Source organism: Puntigrus tetrazona, chromosome 7 (assembly GCF_018831695.1).
Source record: "Puntigrus tetrazona isolate hp1 chromosome 7, ASM1883169v1, whole genome shotgun sequence".
NCBI classification, from domain to species: domain Eukaryota; kingdom Metazoa; phylum Chordata; class Actinopteri; order Cypriniformes; family Cyprinidae; genus Puntigrus; species Puntigrus tetrazona.
In genome coordinates, this window is record NC_056705.1 from 3,903,583 (window position 1) to 3,913,181 (window position 9,599).

Genomic DNA, 9,599 nt, shown 5'->3' on the forward strand with positions numbered 1-9,599 from the left:
TTTATTTATCTGGGGCAGTACTGACGGTAAATAGGGAATGATTGGGATTCCCCAGTCATACTGTCTTTCCAGGACAATAAACCAGTGGTGTATGACAGATGCTGAACCAGCTCAAAAACTATGGGTGGGGAAAGCCCCCGTGAATTTATGTTTATGTTTATACGTCCATGGTAAAAATGAGTTGATGTTCACGGTGAAAGGAATGGATATACAATGGTACAAGTATGTTCACACGCAGTTTGTGTTTGATCTGTGACACATTAAAATCTGTTCCAATGCATTTAGCGCTCGTTAAAGATATTAGATATTCTCAGATACGCTCACCTATTCAAGCTATCCTCCTGCATTCCGAACGGCGTTAAATAAACTAAATCTTTTATAATGAACTCTCTGCCGTAATGCCATCAGGCATGGTTGTGCAGAACATGCGTGCGCATAGCATAAGCACTAACACCTCGCCAATCAAAAGAGCAACCGCTGTTTATGAAGAACCCATTAGTAGTCATGGTGGCAGTCATGCACACATCCATCCATTATGCAAACACATTATTTCCAGACAACGTGGCTTATTATACTCTCCTCACAGGGAAACTACTTTAGTTTCAGTACTCCATTCTCACATGCAACGCAGCACTGGCATCCTAAACACTGAAGTCCAATAACATGCAGTGTAGGCTGAGTTATCAATAACTGACTGATTCACTTGAATAAATACTTAGAACAACAGCATTTACCTAATGGATATAGAGCGTATACTACGTTCAAATAATTGTATTGGAGTTGCGGTGCATGCAGACTGAATTGCCTTCAGAATTACATTTTATGATTAACTTTTGTACAGCAGAGACGAAAATGGGAAACTGTTGCTTGAAATTCTCAGGGGCATTTCTCATAGCCAGTTTTCTTTTAATAGTCCACGTGGATGTACGCTTCACTTGTGATGCTTTCACATAGTGCTTTTATAAAGCCATTGCAGCAGGATGATTACACCAGTCTTGACACTAACAGAACCGAGAACAGATAACAGTGTTTGACAGCATGTTCATCTAATTGCTGGTAATACCCCGACTTGTCCCAATGACTGCAGGACATTTTAAAATGCATTTGGATGGACCCATGTAATGGCTCCATCCCCCACACATGCATCTCCACCCTTTTTATTTCCCATGGGGAATATCTAAAATGCAGCAGCCTATATGCGCACGGGCTAGTTTGTTTATTTTATTTAATGTATACGTATAACGTAAGCCGATTTGACAAGGAAAGAGATACGCTGGCATTGAAACAAACCAAGAAGCGTAGCTCTGTGGGAGTCCCTTCGGACGGACGCATGCACGAGATCATGTACGCCAGTCGCTCACGTGCGCGTTGTCACGGACGGCAGCTGATGGCGTGTAACCCGATCGTTCCACCCCCTGCTTCTATTCTCCCGCTTTATAAACAAAACTAAAACTATACCGTTCCGATGGAGGCAAGTAACGTGCTTTGAGGAATAATGAATGGGCTTAGTTCTAATCGCGCACGAGGCCACAGACAGTAGCGAGTAATCGCGCGCTTGTAAACACGTCCACGTGCTCGCTGCGGTTTCCTCCTCCGAGTCTTTTGGTTCTTGTGTATTCTGCGGGAATTTGAAGCTTCGTGAAGTCGTCTGCATGGGATGAATGCTGAAGTAATTTGTCATTTCGCTTGTTTATTTATTTATTTATTTATTGAAATAGTATTTTTGCAATATAGGCTAGCGGAAAATGCCTGTTCTGTTTGAGGGGGAAATCATTTTTTTCTGTCTCAAGAACTTTAAATGATGCCTTTAACAATTTGCTATTTTCTATTATTATTATTATTATTATTATTATTATTATTATTATTATTATTATTATTATTATTATTGTTATTACTGTTAATTATTCATAATAATAATAATAATAATAATAAACCAAAAATTAAAACACCTTTTGTGAAAACATGCCTTACTAGCTGAGCATGATTCCAACCTGTTTAATTTATATTTATATTTATTTTTTTATTTTATTTTATTTTGTATATATCCAAGAGTCATTTTTCTATTCCTTTGTGTACACAAGTCCTGATATATGACTGTTACGTGTTCAGCAGCTTTTCTTTATAGCACAATGTTTTTCATCTACCCTGCAAATCAGGCAAACATGCAGAAAACATGCATGACAAATAATATTGTTTCTGTAGAGGTAATTCTAATTTGATTTATCTTTTCATTATGTTCCCTGCTAAAAATATGCTTCAAGCACAAGGCTACTCAGCTGTGACTTATTTGTACATGATATGAAAACTATTTAGAGCATTATGATACTTAAAGAGGTCAGTAGTTTCCTTTTTTTTGGTTTGTATTCTCTTCATTATGTAGGTCGTTTGTCCTCACTAAAATATAACAGTTTTTTGGGTAAGCAGAAGTTTTCTTTTTAGTTTTTTTTTAGTTTTTTTGGACGAGAATGTAAATATGTTTGCCACATGTCAGATTTGTGATTTTTGAGTCCGTCATAACAAAATGGGCTTGTTTTGTACATGTGCTTATAAGGGTTTGTTTACCTTATTAGGTCATTGTTACACATCCTTGTTACTTATTCTCTAAATCCTTGGTAAACAAGCTGTTTATAATTCCGATTCCTCTTAAAGGAAAAGCTCACGCAAATAGTTCACAGGTTTGGAAATATACTCAAGGGTGTGTAAATGAATTGAAATTTTTGAGTGAACTATTTCGTTAAGAATGATTTACAGTTTCGATGGAAAGGTCAAGTGTGGCCTCTGGCAGGGAAATTCATCTTTACGTGTATTCATTTTTAGATAATTTAATTTTTTTAATGTTTTGCACGCATCTCTTCCCTCAGGTGATGCACCTGATGTTTAATATATGATATATACTAAAATAATACAAGAACTGTAGTGAGATGTAATTTATAAAAATGCGGCGTCACTAGAGTTTTGTGGCTTCGTCTGACTTCCGTAAATGCGTATCCTCTTATCTCACTGTTTGTTTTACCAAATGTTCTGTAAATGTTTGTATATGTGCATGGGTAATAAAATGTAGAATGTAAAAATCTGTCTGAACTGATTGACTCGTGGTATAAGTGTCTTAATCAGACACCTTTAGACTTGGACGAGATAAGGACTCTATTATATTAGGGTCTTAAATAGATTACAGGTAAAAAGTCAGCAATGAGAATTTGCTATGTAATATGTTTTTTCCGTGACCGGTTCTGAATTGTAAAAGAATCAGTCCGCCGTACGTTTAAGCAACAAGACGAAGCGACATACACATAAAAATGACAATATTTTGTCAATATATAATAAATAATTTGCTCAACTGGATATGAAATATTATACTCAAAGCCAGTTATGCTATCTACATTGCCTCTACATTATCTATAGAGTAAAGGGCAACAATTACTAATCGATACTGAGGTAGAAGCATTAAGTACTAAGCAATCTTTAAAGGTCTTTGTTTCTCGTCAGTTAAAAATAGCTTTCAGGACATAATAAAAACAGATTACTGTATCTCTCAATGCTTTCGCACATCATAGTTGAATTATTAGTAAAAGATACTTGTCTAACAGAACTTTGTTCTGCAAGTCTCATACGTGCATTTAATTACCTTTAGCTCACTGGAAACATAGTTCACAGAGTGCTTGTGGCGCTGCTGTTCTCTCAAAGAAAGAAAGGTAACACAAACAACGGTGAGATAATTTGCGATGCCCTAGGGGGGCATTATATAACTCGTGGCTGTCATGTGATGTCATCATTCACTTGTGCTGCAGCTTGGCTCTTGAAGTCGAGCGAAGTTGGATATTTCACCTTTAGCTTTCTAAGTGCATTCTAAATTATAGAAAGGACGGTCGTGACCACGAGTCAAGCGGAATTACTTTATAAAAGCTGTCTAATCAAGCCCGGAAATGCATTTACATTTTCACACTGCTTGCATATCCAGAATGATGGAACTTTCTGAAATAGGAATCAAAGGGTGATGGCCAAAGGTGCTCCCTCGCTCTGAATCCCAGCTGCAATCCTAATCCCATTTCATAATCCTTTGTGGAGTCTTGCCTGTATATGAGATTTGTTGTATCTTATAGTATTTATTGTCTTTGCATTGTGTCCTTATATCGTGGGATTGTGTCTGAAACGAGTCAAGGTGGATTCAAGCATGCATTACAACAATGCAAGTAACAAGTCAATTGCTCTGTATTAGACACAGCTTGAGCCGCAGTGAAAATCCTAACAATTCATAATTTCATTATTAAAGTATGATGTGTTTTTCTAGTCTCAAAATTGCAGCATAGAACATTTATGTCAAATGTAAAATTATCATCACGCATTTGACCAAAACGTATGCAATTTTTAATTTGTGTGTTTTTTTTCCGACTAGAAAAGTGCTGTGGATTATTTTTGGTTGCGTGTTTTATGAAAAAAAACAATGGGGGTTCTGTTAAATCTGAAGTTACAAAACAAATATCTATCTATCTATCTATATAAATATATAATCAGATTAGACATTTGACATGTAATTTTCCTCCTTTTAGACTGTTCAAAAGAAATTGAAATATATTACATTTACATGGCATTTGTTTAGATAATCTTGACAATGTTCCAAAGTCCAGTAGACCAGAGTCCCAGTACCAAAAACATGTAATCTTTATTATTTACAGAATCAAAAATATCCTAATATCCTAATTCCTTTGCAAACTGTGGTAGTATCCAATCATAGGTGGAAAGAAAAAGACAGAGAGACAAAAGGATGTGTTACACTCATCTTCTTGCCTGAGAGAGAGTTAGCGTATCCCCTGCTTTGGGAGAACAGCAAGCCAATAATGAGCAAATATATCTGGACAGATACAACAACAACAAGCAAGTTTAATAAGCGAGACTTCACACAACGCCAGCTTTCCCTTGCTCAGGTTCAGTCTTGGAAATGTAGGAAATTAAAAAGATTCTTCAAACTGAAGGGGTTTTCCAGACATGCGTTGAGTAATGTTGACGCTGGTCTCTTGAGTGATCATACTTGTTTATTACTGTTTGAGTGACACTGCGGATTGATTTCAAACAAGCAACAACATATTAGCTGCATCTTTGTGGGTTTTGTGCATGTACGATGAGGGCAGGGTCTAAACTAACACATCATTACAGAGGTCAGGAATGTTGGACATTTTCCTGAAAGATACGAGAGCTTCTCACTGCCGTTCTGCTTTGAGCTGAACCCTGTCATCCATAATTTACACTCTCCTCTCCCCCCTCACCTCTCTCCCCTTCCCCTCTTGTCTATCTGTCTATTCTGAGCCTGGAGAAAACCGGAACAAGACAGGGGAACACTGTGTACCAGGCGAGCACAACGCACACATGCGCTTGTTTTTCTGTGATGCTGGGGACTTTCCATTGACTTCTATTGTTTTTAGAATGAGATAATGGTACTTTTATACCGTACTCTTAAACCGAGCATATTATGTTTTATTATAAACCACGATCGTCATTAGTTCCCACAGTGCGGGTGATATCAGGTTTTACTATCCCAAATGTTCACACAATGCTGACAAAACCTCATCCACCCACGCACATCACTACACTCATCCCTCACTTTCATTCATCCATGCATGTTCTCTCTCTCATTCTCTTCCTTGCTGAGTTTTAGTAATGTTGCTTGGCAACAGATCTAAACAAACCGTCATAATGCTGTAAATACATGCATGTGCTTCTATGAACACAATGAACGTGTTAAAAGATTTAAAGGTGGTTATAAGAGAAAGCAAACACATCAGCAGATGTCTGTTATATCACCCTGACGCTGTTTAGACCTTTAAGAAACACACGGGTGAAGGTGCTCTGAGGACTGCTGTTTTTCACAATGCTCCTCCCCCTCCTCCCAGGTAGAAGCAAAGACTCAGGAGACTCGAGAACGTGTTTACTACCACCGTTAATAAAACACTGAATTAAGGTCTGCCTACAATGAATAAACTCCAAACTGAACTGTGTGTACCTGTTACAGCACACAGTTTACAGCACATGACTGGATCTCGTGCTGGTTGTCAATGTCTTGTCAAACTGTGCCACAATCCTCTGTGAGCAAATATTGACCTGAATGAAGTGTAATGGAAACGACAGCTCATCTGGGATGTTTGTAGAACACAAACTTCATTAAAGGATTTTCGCTTGTGCATGTCAGCAAGATGCATTTTAAAAGACAATGAGGCGTCTCGGTATGCTGTACGTATCTTTTTCACTTTGGGATTGATGGATGGCACTTGTGGGCTTAAGTTAAGCTGAGTTTCCTGACCTCATTTTTCAGGATCCAGATTACCTGCTTTAGTTCATTGTAAGGAGGCAGCAGTTCTTAATTACCAGATAAGATCTGGCTAGTGTCTGTGTTGTGATATTGCTCTCAAAATAGAAAAGAGAGAAAAGAGAGATATCACGAGTAGCTTCCTGCTTAAGCTGGTCTGTCCTCAAAAACAGGTCATGGACCTTCCTAAATATGCATAAAGGTGAGAAGATACATGGATAAAATTTGACATTTTAGTTTTGCAAATTCCCGCTAAAAGTAAAAGTTGTCAAAACACATTGAGGAAGCACATTTTTGGATCTGGAACCAAGGATAGCTGTAATGCTAAAAAAAGTTGCAAGACTCATTGTAATATAGAATTATAGAATATAGAATATAGAAAATGTTCAGCTTCACCTCCTGAATGGAATCTCTGCCTCTGACTTTGTGTAACATTAGCATCTGACCCGAAAATGAAAGGCTCAATTGAAGCCATAAGGTACATTGAACTCAGCAAGAATTTATCTACATCATGATTGCAGTGTGATCCTTATATACATTAAAAATAAACAAGAACGTTGCATGTTATTTAACTTAGATTTAGGACAAAATATTGCCTATTAGTTCTCCTTCATCAAGACTTTTTTTCTCTGAACAAGTGGCACTGAACGAAGGCACAGCCAGTTTTGCAAATTTTTCCATTGTCAGGAACACTGTAAAATGAAGTAGTTTATCTTAGATATAATTAGTTATCTTTACTTAGTAGTTATACTTACCAGGTTTTATCACGTTACAGCTACTTTTAGTCGAGTGAAATGACTTGCTTACTGCTATGAGTAAGCGTTACTTGAGATATCCTGGTAGCTACGACAAAACCAATGACATGTTGACAGTTTGGGTGGATAGTATGCACACCGGGAAGCAGGGCAAACTACATCTTACCACTCGACGACGACTGGTTATTTCTTCATTGTGTGTGTGTATCTTCTGTGTGCTACTAACTTGATTGAACAATTCGTAGCCAACTGTTAGTTAAAAATTACAGCATGGAAATTTTGAGGTATAATTCAAGAACATGCCAAAAGTCCCCAAGATAAGCTCTGAGTAGGTTTTACAGTGATATGTGCCTATGATAGTTAATTGTTTGCTGTAATCTTTTGCAGTGTTCCCGCTTGAACTTTACAACACAGTGATGCTTTGATCACTTTTTTGGTAAAATAATTTTTTCTTGTCAATATATATCATACATTACGGTCATGTACATTTTCTGTAACTTTTAGGGTTTAAACTTTGTCTTGCAGTCATTTGTGTTGGAACATTGGTGATACAGAGGCTGCTTTTGAATTGGTTTTATTACTGAGACCTCATAGATATATATATAGAAATGCCCTACCTTTCTTTCTTTCTTTCTTTCTTTCTTTCTTTCTTTTGGTAAAGCATGCAAATATTAAGAAATGAATGTTATCTACAAGCCACAACTTAAACTTAAACTGAAGAATTATCTTTTATATTTAGGACAACAGCCTTCACATCACACAGGTCTCAGTGCACTGAAGGGGAACTATTTTATAAGAAATAGGCACTGTAACATCATCGTAGCTCTATTCTGGAAAGCATTCGCTGGACGCAAACAGCATATACTCTTCTGTGTCAGCAGCAATAGAGGAATACGTCTTGTACATATATTTACATTTTGATTTGTTCAAGCAGTGTAGCCTTCCCTTGTTGCTGACACAGAAGTGCGTCCACTATGTGCATTCAGTGGATACTTTCCAAAAAGGCACTATGACAATGTTGCGGTGCCAAATCATTGAATAAAGTATATTATAAATATTACGGCTGAACTACTGATGACGGATGGAGTATTCTGTCTTTCACACTTTTTCTGAACATGACATGCAAATTGTTTGTCGGTCAATGGGACAGTCACAAGCTGAATTTCATCCAAAACATCTTAAATTGTGTTCCAAAGTCTAACTAAGCTTTTATGGTTTGGAGCAACATGGGGTAAGTGATTAATGACATTTTCATCTTGGGGTTTTGACATTTTAAACAAGTACATAATTGTGTAAATTGTGATAACGTATGTTAACTCTTGCAAGGCAATGGTTGACACATTTGTGTTGCATTCTAAAGAGCTCTGTTAACAGGCCAACAGTAGAAAAAATGCAACATTTTTGAGTCAGCTTTGCCAGCATGGAGTAAAATGGTTAAGCAATAAAAAAGTTTTGGCCCGACAGAGGAGAAGCAGCTCAAGATCGCTGTATATGATCAACCGTCTGAGGTCTGGTTTAGGTAAATTGAAGTTAGACATTCAGAAGGATAGGATTGAAATTTCTTGGATTTTTATTTTGTTTAGAAAATAAACACATGTCATGGTTGAGTAAATGATGGCATCAATTTCAAGTTTGGGTGAAGTAATGAAATGGCATGCCAGTATAGGTGTAGATAACAATGAAAACTGATCATTCATAGTGTTTTTTAATTTGTTTATACAGGTGTCTGATGTTGATGCAGTCTGGGCAGTAGTGTCTGCTGGGGTTCTGACTACCACTGACGATGAAGCACTTCTCCAGATCTTCTCTGCCTTGACTTTGTGTCTTCTGCCATCATTGTTCAGTAAAGTACTGCAAAGAACAGTGTCCAGGATGTTCCCCAACCATTTGCTTCCAGACTGTCATGTGCCATGTTTGGATTATTGCTACATTTGGATTACTGCTGTGTATGGATTACTGTATGGATTATGGTATGTCGTGAAGAACACTTACAGTGTGACGCTTGACGCAGGACAGAAAAAACCCCCAAAACCAAACTATTGACAACTTGTGTGGCCGATCCAATGCCACACTAAACTCATTGTACTGCTGCCTTCACTGCATTCACTAAATATGATTGTTTTTGCTTTGTTTCCAAATGTCTGAAACACTGCATTGAAAAATATGAAAATATAACTTTTTTTAAGTAAGGTTAACTAATTAGATTATACAGTGAATGAATGGATGAACAAAGCACTGGTCACAAATAAATGAACACAAATAAACAAAACAGTAATAATTGTCACTACACCCCATTTACATCGACTGAGGTTCCATATGTGTTTGTGTTTAATTTTGGCCAATGGGTATCCCTGGATAAAGGCAATCCCAGCCAACCATCTGTTTGTCTGACAGGTTTATATTCGAGAAAGTGTTTGCCACACACACCAGTCTATGGGTGTTAATTATGTGTTATGTACTAAGTACTTTTTGTGCTGAAGACGTTATTTGAAAACTCTCCCTCAAGTGAATAAGCTTAAAAACGAGAACTTCTCGTTATAATATGA

General features: G+C 37.2%; 1 long non-coding RNA gene across 1 annotated transcript; it reads left to right on the forward strand.

Moving 5' to 3' along the window:
- The first annotated feature begins 6,110 nt into the window (after positions 1-6,110).
- LOC122349708 lies at positions 6,111-9,337 on the forward strand. Its single transcript, XR_006251482.1, has 2 exons — positions 6,111-6,222; positions 8,776-9,337. It is a non-coding gene; the product is annotated as an uncharacterized LOC122349708 (long non-coding RNA).
- Positions 9,338-9,599: the final 262 nt, after the last annotated feature.